The sequence below is a fragment of the Heterocephalus glaber genome, unplaced genomic scaffold, assembly GCF_053883595.1.
Source record: "Heterocephalus glaber isolate CG9 unplaced genomic scaffold, H.glaber_assembly_v1.0 deba00001460, whole genome shotgun sequence".
NCBI lineage: Eukaryota > Metazoa > Chordata > Mammalia > Rodentia > Bathyergidae > Heterocephalus > Heterocephalus glaber.
Genome location: NW_028258307.1, coordinates 9994845 through 10011611, shown reverse-complemented (window position 1 = coordinate 10011611; position 16767 = coordinate 9994845). Strand labels below are relative to the sequence as shown.

Below are 16767 nucleotides of genomic sequence, written 5' to 3'. Positions count from 1 at the left end.
ATGTTTTCGAGTGTGTGAAGAGCTTTTATTAAATTAATGTCCTCTTAGCCTCAAGGAAACACAGCAAAGCCTGCCCCACAGACTCGCTAGAAATGTGTGCAATACCACCGTCAGATGAGGGCTCTGCTAATTGAACAGTCAGCAGGCACTCAGTAAGTGGCAGGTATTTTCACTGGCCTCCAGTTTTTCTTTTCTTTCTTTTTTCGTGGTACTAGGGGTAGAACCAAAGGCCTTCAAGCTATGTTCCCAGGCCTTTTTCACTTTGAGACAGGGTCTTGTTAAGTTGCCAAGTTGCCCAGGCTGGACTCACACTTGTGTTCTTCCTGGCTCAGCCTCCCAGAGTGCTGGGATTACAGGTGTGTGTCCCCTTGCCCAGTGCGTAGCTGCTATTTTTACCATGACCAGTGTCCTTGCCACCATTCTTCATTTCTGTGGGATCTTCAGTCCCACAGTGCACTTACCAGAACCAGTCCTCTGTGCCAAGCACCTTCCAGCATGGAATTCCCACACTGCACTTCCTAGGCGCACAGGGCTCCTCTGCCAACCTAACGGTGGGCACAGACAAATGTGCTTTTCATCCACCTAGGACACTGATCACCAGCAGGACACTGATCGCCAACTCACTGAGGTCCGAGAAGGTGAAATTCTACCTGAGGAAGCAGCTTTGGGCCAAAAGCCTCTCCTGTCCTCTCTTCATGGTACCACTGGGGCAAGGGGCTTCTTCCTATTTGTCCATTTGTGAGCACTACCATGCAGAAGCCAGGCCACTGGCTATGGAGCCAGCCAGATCTTGGTGTAAAAATCAACTTCTCTGAGGTTTTTTCATTGCAAAATGGAAATGTCCAGTCTTAAATGGGACCAGTAAGAAGATGAAACACAAGGACAGAAATAAAGTGGGATGCTCGGCCAGGCTACGTGTTCTCTGATGTGTGGGTGACAAACACAAGGGTAGACACGCGTGGCACCTTCGCGGAGCCTGTGTCATAGATGGGGTGCACCTTATGGACACTTTTATAGCCTGGATCTGGGATGCTCCCCAAACTCACGTGCTGAAGGCCTAAGTGGGTGGACGCTATTGGGAGGTGGTGGGGACTTTAGGCGGTGGAGCCTAGTTTGAGAACTGGGTTGCTTCTCTCTCTCTCCCTTTCTGCTTCCTGGCCATCATGAGCCTTTGCTCTGCCACCATGATTGCCTTACTGTAGATTCAAAATCCTCCAAGCCAAGCAACCATGGACAGTGGACCAAAATCAGTCTTTCCTCCTTTAAGTTGATTTCTTCAGGTATTTTATCACAGCAACAGAAAGCTGACTGACCCATATGCTAAACGAATCTGTTCTTGGCTCTGTGGCTTCACCGCCATCTCCTCTCACGTGACCTGAAAGAGCCTCCAAAGGAGACTTCCCCCACCTGTTCATCACACACACCTGAATGTCCAGGCCATGTCCCCTCGATGCAAAGCCTGGAGGTCTCCTGTAGCTCTTAGCATTAACAGATTCCTCCACATATTCTGGGAGCCCGAGCAAGTGGGACTTGGTTCCTGAATATTTCTCACTGCCGAACTTTAGCTCGCAAGATCCCTTCCCTGCTCCCGTGTACACGGCAGCCACACTTGTTGACGCACAAAGCCCTTCTCCACCCACCTAGAGCTTTGGCCCTCCTGCTGCCCCGCCTCTTCCCTTGGTTCCTCCTCCCCCTTACATCTCACCTCCAGCCTCACCTCCCTAAGTGAGGTGGCTTTCCCTGGATACCACAGAAAAATTCAAGCTCCTCCACTACTTCTATTACACCAATCTGTTTTGTTTTGTTCTTTTCTACAATCTCCTTGCCTTCACCTACCAGACTCTTATTTTTAAATGAGATTGTTTACTGTGTGTGTCTCCACCAGAATATGAGCTTGGTGACAGCAAAGACTTTGCATCTGCAGCTCCTAAAACAAAAACAAGGAACACAAGACACCAACTCAGAGAGGTTCAATGCTATGGGCCCACTCAACTGACCAGTGAGCAATGCAGGATTTGAACTCAGACCTGAATGCTACCCTCTTCATTCTCCAGTATGCTGCTGGGGATGGTAGATGTTTGGGCTCCTGTCCCAGAGAGCAAAGCGAGTCTCCAGGGTTGGAGAAATCAAAATCTGCTGACCCCAGCCATTTCCCTTGTGACAAATGCCAGCAAGGTTTCAGGGCCCCATATGCGCGGGCATTCTCCTGAGCAGCAGTGTGAAGGACTCTCATGCAGGGGGGCTGTGCCGGGAGCTCAGGGATTGAGAGAGAGATGACAAAGGCTGCTGAGAGTAAAGGAGAGGAGTGAGGGGAGGAGTGGCCAAAGGACAGCCACCTCTGGTCCCCTGGAGAGCATTCCTGTCTAACCCCAGATACCTGCGAGCTAACCCCAAGTCTTGACACGCACAGCTGCTCTGTGGTTACCCCGGGTTCTACTGCGGCTAAGCTTTAAGTGTCCGGACTTGTTCACAGTGAACTTGGAGAAACCACCGAAGAAAGCTTGCGGGGGAGCCCTCTCAGCTGGGCTCCCAAGCCTAAATCTTCTCACCCACCCTACCCAACTGCTGTCTCTGTCCCTTCTAAAGGTGGGGTGAAGGGGGCAGATCTTAATTTCCGTGAAGCCAATGTCCATGGGCTAGGCGTAAAGCCAGCCATGGCACAGATCTTGGAGATTCAGGAGCAGTGGCAGAGCGGGAGGGAAGGAGGAAGGGGTCTCACACTGAGGGCAGCAGAGCAGCCCACAGAGGAGGCAGGCAGAGGTAGATACTGAGTAGAGAAGAAAAGGAAGTCAAGGCCTTCTGCCTGCACTTCTCAGAACCTCGCCCCAGGGAATTCAGACACAACCTCGACCTTTTCCCCAGGCCCGCCCTGCACTGGGCAGCCACTTCCCTAGGACCATCCCTAGGGATGCTATCACTTCCGAGAGGCTCCTGCTCCCACACCCTTAGGTGGGAGCCTGCCCAGGACATGGCCCCTCACGTTCCATTCTGCATGCTCCTTCCCAGACACCAGGGCTCAAACCAAACAACACCTTCCTCTCATCACCACCTTCCGCAGCATGGAAGGAGAGGCATGGAGCTGAAAGGGGTCTGTCTGGACTCAGGGAAGTGAGAAATAAGCTTACCGTCCACTCTGAGTTCTGGGGTAATGGGAGCGACTGAGCAGCACTGGACAGACAGGGCACAGAACACGATCTCCCCTCAGCCCTGCACAGCCCGCGCAGTCCCCTCCGGTCTATTTCTGACCACGACGTGGGTTCCTTCTGGAGCTTGGATTTGTGAGTACCTGAGGATTTAATGAGACAGATCCACCCCTCCAACATTGGGAATGCACCCCTCTAACATTTTGGGTATGGCCCCCGAAGGCTCCTGGGCCTGATGCCCATCCCTCCACTGACCAAGTTTGAGTGACACGAACATTTCCTGCTCTGGGGGATCCAACGCAGACTTTGGGGAGGGACGGAGACCTTGTCCGAGGTTACTGACTGGACTTTAAATGACTCCCTGCTTCTCTAGGGTCTGCAGAGACGGCAGAGAGGGTAGGTAGTGAAAGCACAGGCAGTGAGAGGTGAGCCCAGGCCCAGCGCTCCCACTCCCACTCCAGGTGCAGCTCCGCAGCATCCCAAGACCTGGGCGGCTTTGGGACTGACTGACAACATCAAACGGGTCCCCAGGTGGTCGCTGGGAGGCCACCCAGACAGTGGACAGAGATCAGGCCAGAGCGCCTCTTCTTGGTTCCCCCAGGGCCCAACGCGCCACTACTACACCGTCCTTCTTGTGTTTAAACATTTTAAAATTTACTTTAACTTTAGTACTGGGGCTTGAACCCAGGGCTTTGGCACTGAGCTATGTCCCTAGCTCTTTTCCTATTTTTTATTTTGAGTCGGAGCCTTCCTAAGTTGCACAGGCTGGTCTTGAAGTCGCCATCTTCCTGGCTCAGTCTCCCAGCGTGCTGGGGTCACAGTGGCGCACCACCACTCCCAGCTTAACAAAAATGTTTAAAGCTGTGAAACTTATAAAAACAACCCAAGGCTGGGGATTTAGCTCAGTGGTTCTGGTGCCTGCCTTGTGAGCAAGGACCTGAGTTCAATCCCTGGTACCAAAAACAAAAAACAAACAAAAACAAAACAAAACAAAAAAACAATCCAAGCACCCGATGCAGCACTGACAATTACGACCATGTTGTGATACTGGCTTCAGACAGAAAACATCTCCGAGGTGAAATCCCCATTGCCTGTCCCTTCCCAAGCCCCACTGCAATTCCTCTCCCTAGGGGAACATTCTCATGAATTTGGTGGGAACATTCTGGGGTCATAAAACATATTTTAACACGCCCTATATGACCACCATGTATATATTATATAAATGGTATCACACTGAATGTATCAGTCTGTAGTCTTGATTGCTTTACTCAATCTTATTTCACACTGGGGACCCACTCGAATGGACAGGGGTAGCAACTCCTTCACAATACAGGGTCTGTGCTGAGGTCCAGAGAGGGGAAGGGACTTACCCAGGCCACAGCTCAAAGTCCAAGCTGGCAACTAGCGTTCCACGTGGTTACCAGTAAGACAGGGCCACCTGGGGCCCATTCCTGGACAGGGAAGAGGAAGCACTACCTGCTGTAGCCACGTGGGCCCCCATGTGGGAGGGGGCTGTGTGCACAGCTGTCTAATACAAATGGGGTTCCAGCCCATAGGGCTCACGGTGCTGCTCCAATCAGAGAAGACTGGCTTGGGGTCTTCAGAGACCCCAGAAGGCAGAGCAGCTACTGCAGGTAGCCCAGGGTGGGAGAGCTGTCCCACCTCCAGGAATAGCTGGCTGGTGGCTGCTGGGAGGCCACAGGGCTCTGTCGCAGCTCCTTTCCTTCCAGGTGGCATGGCCAGCCCAGAAGAGTTTCTCATCTGGGCCATGGGGCCACACCCACCCTCTCTACTTAGTTCTATCTGTGGAACTTGGAGGACTTCACCCTCACCACTACCCAGCACATGGTCCCTCAGACAGACCAGGGGTGACCATCAAACCCAGTTCTCAGGAGAGGAAAGTAGGACTCTCGTGAGCCTGATTCTGGCCCTGCATCCTCAGCTTCCTCTCTACAGGAAGCAGCAGCCCACTACCCAGCTTGACTCTACTCTCACTATTCTGAGCTGATGACAGGAAGCTCGCTCTGGACCCATGGGGACCTCCTGGTGCTCAGCTCACTCGACCTTACAGATAGCTCTTACAAAACTTTTCAAGGTGATGGTTCATCTCCTCAATTATCTTTCATCTTCCTTGAAGGCGGAGATGGAACTAAGGCTTCTTTGTATCAAACACACCATTGAGCACAGTGCTAAAAACATAATACATGCTCAATAAATATTAAGAAATCAGCTCCCAGGGAAGCATAAGGATTCCTGACCTATGCCCCAGACAGGAAGGTGAGGTATGCGGGGAGAATGTGCGACTTAACCTCGATCCTCACTACATGCACATACTGAAGACAAGTTGACAAAATTAAAAATCCAAGGCTCATTTCCAACCAAGGTTTCGTGACTTTAAGACTTTTGAGTCAATGGTTTACTCGGGGGAGAAGTAAATGAACCCTCTTTCCCAATAAGCAATCCTGTGAAAAGCTTTTGACCAAGATGAAGAAATATGAGCAGGGTCTCTGATTCCAAGGATGTGTTTGAGAGATACGACAGGTACAGGCACCGAAATCAACAGAGTGTAAATAGCAGCCCTAATCAGCGGAAAGCACAGGATGCTCAGGAGTTTGCCTGGTTAGAGTTCATCCTCTCTGTCCCCAGCATCTGAGTGGTTTTATACTTTTTCTTTCACAGAGAAAGAGGCGAGGGCCGGTGATTTAGCTCAGTGGTTCCGGCACCAGCCCCACAAGCGCAAGGTCCCGAGTTTGATCCCTGGTACCAAAAAAAAAAAAAAAGAGGCAAAAGTTCTTGTGACATCCTCTGCCCCATCTCTCAGATGCTCTGGTAGGAGACGCTATGTAGGTCACCCCGTTTGTGGCACTGACCTTTCATGCTGCCCTCTCCTCCTCTGCCTGCAGAGCCGCATGGCGGGGGGATGCTAGGCTGGGTGGGAGTCAGGGAACTAACGGACCTAATTCTGGTTCTGCCCCACTCCAGCTCTGGGACTCTCATTTCCCTTTCTGAGCCCGTTACAATCGCTTGTAGCTGGGAGGTTTAAGTCCCTAGGAAGTATTGCAGATAGCTAAGTTAGAAATTATCAGGCAGCTGGTCAAGGCTGTGCCCTCAGCATAGAAAACAAGTGAGGCACATTCATCGCAGGTTAACATTAAAAAGAGAGAAACTACAACACCCACCTACTTCCCTAGGGTTGAACAGCAGTGACTGATATTCTAAGCAGACCTCAGTCACCTTAACTGGGGACCCAACCATCCCTACCTAGCCCATTCCTGCCAGGAAATCCAAGTATGAGCTGCGTGAGTAACTTCCCCATTTGATCTCCATTTAATCACTATCACCTGGGTGATTTACTTATAATCTTACTGGTTGATTGCGGTTTTGTCCCACCTCAGGCCCACCTTGTGATTTTGCCGTTGGGTATTACAGGGTTGTCCCGCTTTGTACCCACCTCACCTCGTGGTTCTGCCCCGTAAAACACCTTTGAGAAGCAAGGTCGGCGGGCAGCCCACTTTCCGGTGCCCCTCTGGTCTCTCTTAGGCAGAAGCTATCTTTCTCAATAAATTTTCCCTACTCTTAACCTCTGTTCTTCCTAGAATTCACTCTTCGATTTTAGAGAAGATGAACTTGTGTTTCGGTATCGAGCAGGTTGGGAGTTACAATATTTCCCTTGTTTGGATTAGTTTGCTTATTTGGATTACTTGCTGCCCTGTATCAAGGGAACCCTAGGCACCCTGCATCAGGCCCATGCTGTCGCTCACTTTCCCTGCATCATCACATCAGGCTCTCAACAAAGGGTCACAGGTTGAGAGGCCCGTTTTGTCATGTGGCCTGATTCCACCTCTCACCATCTCTACTTCCTTACATGCTAGATAAGCACAAGCAATGCAATACACAGCCATTGTTGGGATGCAGTGAAATCAGATGTATCAAAATGCCTGCCCACTGTAAGGGCAGGACATGTGCACAAATGTCAACCAAACCCGCTGAAACTGTGAAGTAGCTCGGAAAGCTGCCGGAGCGTCATTTTTACACATCCAGTTAAAATAAAAGCACTCACCAATCTGCAGGTCTTTTGGGAAAGGGCCCCGCCCCCCTCCCAGGCCCACCTCTCCGGGGCTCACAGGGATGCGTTCAGGGGAACCTTTTCCTCAGGCAGACTGGCCTCAGCTCAGGGCAGGACAGCAGCTGGGGCTTGCAGGGATGTGAGAACAGCCCCGAGGCGCCTGCCAGCTGGGGCTGGGGGCTCCACTGCACCAGACTGGTGGGCGGGCCCCCAGCCAGCTGGGGCAGAGGTCTCTGTGGCTGAATGGGGCACGTGCCTAGGGCTAATTGAGTCCCCTTTTAGGACTACCCTCCCTGCGCCCTCCCCGCGCCCTCCCCCAGTCCATACTTAGCCAGAATCAGCTTCCTTATCTGGAGTTCCTCCCAGCCTTTGTACTTCTTGTTCTTGACCCTTCCTCCAGAGTGCTGCTCTAGACTGGGGGTCAGGGGGCCGTGGCCGGGGCAGGGGTGAGCCTTTGAGCTGGTTAATCATCTCAGTTCGGTTTGCAAGCCTCGGCTGGCCGCCCGAAAGGACTCGGTGTGAGGAGTTCGGTACACATTTTCTGAGTGAATGGCTGAAGAGGCAAGAATGGAGGAGGCCGTGTGGTGCAAGGAGAGGCTGAGGGTGCTGAGGTGCTAAAGGGGTTCAGGCTGCTGGGGTGTTGGGAGCCAGGGCCCACGCGGCACCCAATTAAGTGCCCTTGGATTCGGAGGAAAGGCAGAAAGTGAAAGCGCAATCGCTGGCAGGCTGAGTCACTCCACCGGCGACAATCGGAAGCAATTCCCCTTCCCACTGCTCAGGGAGGAATCAAAAGCCGCTCAGCCAGGCAGCCTTTGTGTGCGGGCTGTCAGCGCTCAGCTGCCGGCCTTCCTCCTTACCGGTGGGCAGCTTGTGTTTTAGCGGTGCTGATTGACAGTTCTCCCCAGGAATAAGATTACCCACCAATGCCGACCTGCCCTTCCCCCCTTCCAAAAATAAGGCCCTAGTTACATGCAAAGCCCATGCAGATTGAACCCGCTGTGAGTGCAGGCGATGCCCACGTGTGAGAGCAGAAGGCAGGCTCATGCACATTCATGACTCGGGCATGGGCCTCGTGAGCTGGCTGGGCAGCAGTGACGGACACGGGAGCTACTTCTGAAAAACTGTGACTGAAGCTAGGCAGGGCGGTGTATGTCTGTGATCCCAGCACTCTGGCTGGGAGGCTGAGGCAGGAGGATCGCAAGTTCCAAGTTCGGCCTGGGCAATTTAGTGAGTGAGACCCTGACTCACAGTAGAAAAATAATTCAAAAGTGGGACTGTAGCTCAGTGTAAAGCCCTGGGTTCAAGCCCCAGTAGCACAGTAACAACAAACTGACTGAGATCTTCTGGGAGGAAGGGGGTGAGAGCTTCCGAGGAGAGCGGGCATCCAGCTGGACTCCTTCGCAGGTGGAGCTAGAATGTCTGGGCCAGATGGTGCCCTGCCAGCCAACCCCTTCCTGCCCTGGACTGAAGCCTAAGTGGGTACCTGCTGGAAAGGGAAACTGAGTCACAGCCGAGTCTGGGTGAAGAGGCACCAGAACCAACAGGGTCTCCTCAGGCAGGACGAGAAAACAGGTTTTTGCTTACTTATCAATTTTGCAGCTCCCTGAAGTATTCTGAGGTCAACTTCAGCTTCCTTTGGGAAGTCTTGTGAAAACCATGCCATGCCCGCCATGTGGGGAAGGAGGGTGGTGACATACTGTCGGCTCTGTGATGTGCTTGGTCCAGGTACCCAAGGCTGGTACCTATCTAGTTAGCATTTGGCAAATCAGACAACCCTCCACTCGGAGGGGAGATGTCTCCAATTCTTAGGGTCTCTGACTCAGAGTAATGGCTCTCAGGCTGGCTCCCTTTCCCCCAAATTCTGGCCCTTCATGCACCTGTCCCCACGTCTACACGGAGATCCTCTTTCATACTGCCCACACAGAGGAAATACACCAGGTGAGCCAACACACACTGCATTTCATCCCAGCAGCCAGGGGCAGGGACATGTCTATAACTGTACACCTTGAACACTGAGGGTGCCGGGGCCCATCAGTGGTGCCATGGAAGCAGACACCTCCTTATTCCCCAAGGTCTGCCTAGCTGGCAGGGTCCAGAGACTACAGAGGTTGACAGGAGGAGAAAGAACTTGGTCCATGCTGCACTGTAAGAGGTCACGCAGGCCACAGGGGCTGGGTGACTTGGACCAAGCCACACAGCAAGGCAGGAGCAGAGCTGGGCCCTAAGCCAGGCTGTGGGGCTCCTCCCAGCGCTTCCCACTTCAGTCTTTCTTCAACAGTGAAGCAGGGAGGAGGAAGCTGGCGGGTGGGGAGTCACTCTCTGCTGAGGGGCTCCACTTTAAAAATACTCAGACCAGATCAGACCAAAGAAGAAACCAAGTGCCTACCCTGCACCTCTCTAACCTGTGACTTCCCATTTGACCCCAGCTAGGAATGGGGACTGGGGCCAGGTGATGGGGGCATCTTTCCCTACTAAGATAATCTGGGGAAAGCTGGAGCTTGGAAGTGTGGTTGGTGCTAGGGTGTGGCCAGGGAAAGAAGGGAGAAAGACGCAGAAAGCACTCTGCCACCTACAAGAGCCCAGGCAGAGCTCTGCTTTCAGCAGGGGAAACCAAGCAGCACTCCAGCAGGTGGGCAGAAGGCTGCGGTGGGGAAGGGTGGATGAAGATGCATGCACTGCCTGAGAAAAGCTCCTCGCTCTTCCTCATCCTCACAGCCTAGCTCCTCCTTCATATCCACTGAGAGAGAGACTGCTCTGTGTAGTAGGGACTGGGATTTGGGGATGCCCTGGCAAAAGGCACAGCTCAGATGGGGAAGGAGGTGGAAGATATTGTTGCTGCTTCAGTTATGTTGCAAACTCTTCAAAAACCTTTGAGGAGCCAGGTGTGGGGACACAGGCCTGTGATTCTAGTAGTCTGAGAAGCAAGAGGGTGACAAGTTCAAGCCCAGCCTGGACAGTTTTTAAAAAACGGTTGGGGATGTAGCTCAGTGTGGAAGCTCTAGGTTTAATCTCCAATATCACTAAAAACAAAAGCAAACCTCTCTGTGAGGACAACTCAGGCCAGAAAGCATTTCAAAGTGCAAAAACACAACTCTAACCTGCTGCACACAAACCCCTTCAAGGACACCCCGAGCAGCCTGCTCATTGTAACCTGTGACACCACAACCAGGTGGATGAGAACAGAGGGTGCAGGACTTCCCCCTTACACTGCCCCTCTTCCCTCTACCAGCTACAGAGGTTCCTCCCAGGAACAAGGAAGGTGCGGGAAGGTGCGGGTAACTGAGGCCAGCGGGATATACGTGCAGTATGAACACAGTCCTGCGCTGTCCCAGATCTCTGTGCGAACCGAGGACACTGACTTTGCAAACTCAAGCTCTCCAGGAACACGAGAGCTGTGGACACAGCGTGGGTTATCGCCAAGGCAACCAGGTCATCTGGATGCTCAAGAGTGAAAAGGGCCACAGGCTGGGCTGTCTGGTCTCCTTAGCACAGTAGAGCAGCCATGTTTCTTCTGTGGGGCCAGACCAGGGGTGAGGAGGTAGAGGAAGGTTTGACATCACCCAGCCCCTTGTCCCTCCCCTCAAACACAGCGCCAAGAAACCAGGGAGCAACTAGGAAGTAGAGAGCCCCAGCTACATGGCCCTGCTTGCCGAGTGCTTTGCCTACAGTGACACCAAGAGTGCTGTTAGCTCAGGTGCTTTCATCTGTCCTTGCAATAGCCCCGGACACACAAGTATGACAAACTCTACTGGAGACGCAGAGTTCCAGGGGCCCCAGCTGCAGGAGCTGATTCTAAAACCCACGACTTCTGGCTCCCAGGCCAGGGCCCCTCCTTCCCCACACACGGCCTTGTCAAGGACAGGCAGGGTGAAAGATGGGGCCTGTGCCAGCCTCAGTTCTGGGGCAGAGACCTGTCACTGGAGGGGTGAGCCGCTGGGTGCGCTGTGCATTAATTCAGCATTCAAGTACTTACTGAGCATTTACTGAGTGCATTCAGCAGCAGGGCCCGGTAGACAATCTGCCCGTATAGTCATGAAGTCATGCCAGAAAATGAAATTAAATTTGGCATTTAAGATTGGGTCTAAGCCTCATCTTTCTTTCCCGCTTATCTCCATTACTGCAAGCTACATGGACTAAGCTGGCTCTCAAATGATCCACAGGACAGAGGCACTGCCACTCACTCCAAGGTTCCATCGGCACCTAGGGTGACGTCCTGCGTGGCCAGCATCCCTGACCACCACTCCAAAGGCCCTTTCCCTCCTCTCTGTCTTTGCTCATGTCACCTTCTCCGGCCTGAGGTCCTACCTCCTTCCTTCCTGGGTCCGGTCCTCACTGGTTTCTCCTGCTGTGTAGTCTTTGTGGTATCAGGTAAAGCATGCTGATAGGAAACTCTCTGGAGCCCAGCTTCTGATGGGCACACGCAAGCACCATGAGCCCCTTGCTCGCAGGGACTTCCGCTGTCCTTTATTATTTCTTAAGTCCTATCTGTCCAACCTCTCCTATTCTCTAAGCACCTCCAAACCCAATTCTGCTCCCAGACTCCCTGCAGGCAACTTCATCTCTACAAGGCAGAGAAAAGGTGAGTCAGTGGGAGGGAACTTGCCCCATTTCCTGAACTCACAAACCTGCACTTGCAGGGATTTCTGCCTCTGATGTGTCTGCCACCATGAAAGAGACGTCTGTTCTCAATCAGGCTCACCCTTCCAGCATGACATGAATACCCTCAGCTCTAGACTTCTCAAGGGCTTGCTCCAAGATTATATCCTCGTCCTTGTCTGTCTTCAAGTTCCTGCTTTCCAGTTAACATGCACAAGTCTTCCCATTCAAAATCAGCATACCATCTCCCGAACTCCACTTCTCTCACCAGGAACAACCATCTTTCTTTTTTTTTGGTACTGGGGATCAAACTCAGGACCTTAGGCTTGCAAGGCAGGTGCGGGAACCGCTGAGCTAAATCCCCGGCCCCAGCCATCTTTCTTATTCATGGCCAAGTTCTTGAGACAGAAAGTGGTATGCACATGGCTCCTACTCATTTCCCACTCCTCTTCAGTTCACAGAAGCCTGGCTTCCACCTTTGCTAGAACTGCTCGCCACGGATGCTGTGAAATCCAACAGGTCTTTTCAATGCAGGTGGTCTTAATGCAGGAAGGTTCAATTTATGACAGTTCGAGTTACAATATAAAGTGGGAAGTACTCTGCATTTGGTAGAAACCAGAGTTTGCACTACGAATTTTGGTCCTCTCTTTCTCCCTCAACTTCTCTTCTCCTTCTGCCTTTCCCTCTCTCTTTGTGTGTGTGTATGTGTGTGTGTGTCTGGTACTGGGGATTGAACCCAAAGGCTTTTCACTGAGATTATCTCCAGCCCTTTTTTATTTTGAGACAGAGTCCTGCTAAGTTGCCCAAACTAGGCTCAAATTTGCAATCCTCTTGCCCCAGCCCCCTAGAGTGCTTGGATTAGAGGTGTGCACTACCAGGCCCAGCTCCAGTGCTCTCTTCAGATGCTGGGCAGGTACAGTGGACTGCAGTTCCCAGTCAGCCCCATGATCACCAGGAGAAACAACCCATGTCCTACAGTGCACTGTGCTGTAAGCTAGGATGTTCAGGAGATTTGGTATTAAATGTCTATTTAACTAGTGATAGTATGAACTTATGATGGGCTTATTGGAAAGTAACCTCACTTGAAGTCCAGGTGCATTTGTAGGTATCAGACAAGATTTCCCAGTTACTCCATCTTTGCTTTTTTTTTTTAAACTCCATTCTTGCTTCACAATGATACTACTATGATCTCTCGGTGTTCCTCCTCCTCCTGTCTCCCTGGCCTCCGCTCCTCTGTCCCCTTGGCCTTTCTCATCCATCAACATGGATGCTCTTCGGGGTCTGTCTTGGACCCTGGCCTTGCTCCTACTCTGCTGAAGCCTTCCACATGGCTTCAGCAGCATGCAAATGTTGATGACCTTCTGACCTTCAGGTCTAGAGGTACAACTCAAATAATACAATATAATAATATAATACAATAGTTAGAAATAATACATAGAAATAATCAATAGGACATATGTATTATTCCATGGAATATCCTGTTACATATATGTATACATACAAATTTATTATATTGGCTCAAGTGCTCAGAGGCTGATGAGTCCCACTGTGGCTGTCTGCAAGCTGGAGAGCCAGGGAAACCAGCAGCTGCTCAGTCCAAGAAGCTAGAAGCCTCAGAATGACAGGAACTAACAATGGAGCCCCAGTCCTTGGAGAGCTACTGGTGCAAGCCCAGCTCCAAAAGCTGAAGCATCTGAAGTCTGATGTTGTCAGGGGCTGGAAGCAGCCAAGAACGCACCAGCTCTAGAAGAGCTGAGGAGTCACACGCACAAGCTCCTTTCCCCACTTTTTATCCATTCTGGCCCCTGCAGACTGAATGGCGTGGCCTACATTCAGGGTGGGTCTCCCCCTTTGGGTATGTGATGCAAAAGCCAAGTATCTCTGGAAACACCCTCGCAGGCACACCCAGAAGTGAGCTTTCCCAGTTCTCCAGGTGTCTCTCAATGCAGCCAAGTTGACAACCAAGATCAACCATCACCCCATCTTCCCCCACCATGCTGTTCCTTCTGGGCTCCCTGCCTCAGAATGGCACAGCTGGCAGCCAGCTGAAAGTGATCCAAAGCTGTCCAAGCCTGGTCAGCCTTGATTCCTTCCTCCCCTTCCTCCTTGCATCTGACCCATCTCCACGTCCTCTCTCACACTCATTTGCCTCAAAAGCCAGTTCCCCTCCATCTCCACCACAGCTGATGTTGCTATCTTATTTCCCTTGGGATACTCATAGATCTGTTATTTGCTCTTTTCCACGCTCTCCCAAGGATTCCCTACTGCCCCCAAAATAAAGTTCAAATTTCCTACCACGATGAGAAGGCTTTCAGGACTGAACTGTGTACTGTCATATCCTGTAACATCACTGTCTCCTTTCCTGCTCTTCACCCCTCATCTGCACTTTCAATGACCAGGCTTCATTTTCTCCAGGGACCCTCCCTGGGTTCCCTACACTTCTCCCAAACCCAACAGAGGGGAAGCGGTCCTATGTCCCTCGAATTTGCAAGGCAGCCTCTCTGCTCATTCCTATAATGGGATTAACCACACCACAGTGCAGCTCCCTACTTCATTCAACATTGTATTTCCAACTTCGAGCTAGTATCTGGCCCAGGGCTCAATACATGTTTGTTGAATGAATGGATAAAGATGCAGTTAAAAATCATTTTCTATTTTATGGCGTGTGGCTTCCATGAGCAGGTACTTACAAATCTTTTCATCCTAACCCCTGCCCTAGGGGGCTTCTTGGGGAATACACCAGGCAGTCCCAGCTTGCCACAGGGAAAGCTTCTCCGTGGGGCCCTTGGGCCTCAGTGGCACCCTCTTGGGGGCACCTCGCCATGGCTGACAGGTGCTGGAGTCCGCCGCTGGACAATGGGGTCACACACAGGGCGGTGGTGTGAGCTTTCTGTACTCGACACTCAGAGGATCTGGGCTGCACACAGCAGGCACCCTCCTGATTCTCTGGGGCTGGGGGAACTTCTGGGACGTAAGACTTCAGTACCAGGAACGGGGAAAGTCGGTAAAACCTACTGAGGCCAGAGAAGTTGGGATGTGTAAGAAAGAAAATTAAATGAGTCCTCAGTGACCCCCCTGACCTGACCTAGTGGCTCCCCGGGGTGATGTGACCAAAAGTAGTCAGTGGCTGCATGTGTGAGGCTCAAAGGGGCTACCTCTGGGGGTGTGAGCTTGGGTTTGGAGCACAGAGTGCTGGATAAAGAATACTGTGCAGGGAGGGGGTGGGAAGAATTGCATCTCCCGGGGGCCGATGACATTCCCACACCACCCTGCCCGACCTGGAAGCCTCACTGGAAGACATAGGGGGGCGTGGAGGTGCAGGAGGATCTGTATGGAAGGGAGAGGGCTGAAAGGGTACAGGAAGAGAGGGAGGGAAGAGAGGGAAGCAGAAGGCATCCCAAAGGGTGCAGGGAAGTGTGGGGGAGGAGCAAGAGGCAAGGGGAGGAAGCTGCAAAGAGCTGCTAGGTGTAGCAGGTGGCAGCTGAGGGAGCGACCAAACTGGGGCTCAGGGGGAGAGCTCATTGTGATGTAAATGGAGGGACTGGCAAGGAAGTGGGCTGAGAAAGAAGGGTGAGGTGCACCCCCAAAGCGGGGCGCAGGGCGAATGTGAGAATAGAGATTGTATCCTGGCACCTGGTTATGGAGATCTGATTTCTTTTGTGCTGACTTCATGTGCAGGCTGAATTGTAAGTAAGGAATAAGAGTCAGGGTTGAGTAGCAAGGAGGTGTGGGGTTGAGTGCACCACAGGATGGGAACAAGGAATCAAGTAGTCTACAGAAATGAAGGCATCAGGATTGGAGCACTAGCTATCTCTCTGTCTCTGTCTCCATCCATCCATCCATCCATCCATCCATCCATCCAACCATCCATCCATCCGATGAATATAACACCACTTGAGTGCTAGGCAAGCACCCTATCACTGAGCTACACCTCCATCCCAGAGCACATTTTAAAGCAAACACAAGTCTGGTAAGCTACCTTACCCATTCCTCCATCACCCTCATCTTCAAATGGAAAAAGAAGATAAATATTTTTAAAAACTTCAGCGTATGTAGAAGTAGTAGAACCCTGGGGTAGAAAATATTTAATATCCTCCAGCTTATGGAGAAATAATAGACTCTTGGGGTAGATTTGTTTTGGTCGATTCATCTGAAGATACAGCAGTTTGAAGAGCAGATAAAGATGTTCCTGATAGTGGGCATTGGGACTGAATGTGGGCATATGAGGTTATGTGGTTGAGGCTGGCCTTCCCTTTTGGTTTAGGGTAGGTACCGGGGGTGGAAACCATGTATGCTGTTCCACCAAGCTATATCCCCAGCCCTTTCTACTTAGGTTTGGACAAAGGTCTCCTTAAATTGCACAGGCTGGCCACAAACTTTTGATCCTCCCATCTCATCTTTGGCATTTTTCCCAGTACTGGGAACTGAATCCAAAACCTCCATACTGAGCTATCTGTCCAAGCCTTTTTATTTTTTTTATTTTGAGACAAGGCCTTACTAAGTTGCCCAGGCTGGACTCGAACTTGTTAACATCCTGACTCAGCCTTCCAGAGGGCTGGTATTACAGGCATGTACCACCACATCTGGTTTTGACAGCCATTTGAACAAAAGAGCCCAAGAAAAAAAATGGTCTAAGAACTTGGCTTTTGCTGTGGATTTTTACCCCAAAACATACTCTATGAATTGGAAGGAGGAAGGTAAGGCACTAGACCATCCCAGCAATCCCCACAATGGAAGTGCTGGAGAGTTGTCCTAAAAGCACCCTTTTCTCTGTTTTTATCAGCACAGAGCCAAGAATTGAGTGCAGCATCTAAAACAACAGGATTTGTCAGCATCCTGGCAATTTCCCAGCGGGGCTGTCCATGTCTGCTGCCAATCTGGCTCGGAGCAGAGTCTGGAAATTCTGATACTGGAGGGAATCTGGGGAGAGACTGGGAGCTGGGACAGACTATTAATTGTGTG

The 16767-nt window shown here is 51.5% G+C and overlaps 1 protein-coding gene across 2 annotated transcripts in view; it reads right to left on the bottom strand.

The window, feature by feature from the left end:
* Lzts1 (leucine zipper tumor suppressor 1) overlaps positions 1 to 16767 on the bottom strand; it is a 49879-nt gene that overhangs the window by 10161 nt on the left and 22951 nt on the right. The window contains exon 2 of one of the 2 annotated variants that reach the window (XM_004848259.4): positions 3126 to 3286. The exons of the other annotated variant lie outside the window; for it this stretch is intronic. The gene's annotated coding sequence lies outside the window, so the exon portion shown is untranslated. The remainder of the gene's footprint in view (positions 1 to 3125; positions 3287 to 16767) is intronic. 2 annotated transcript variants of the gene reach the window in all.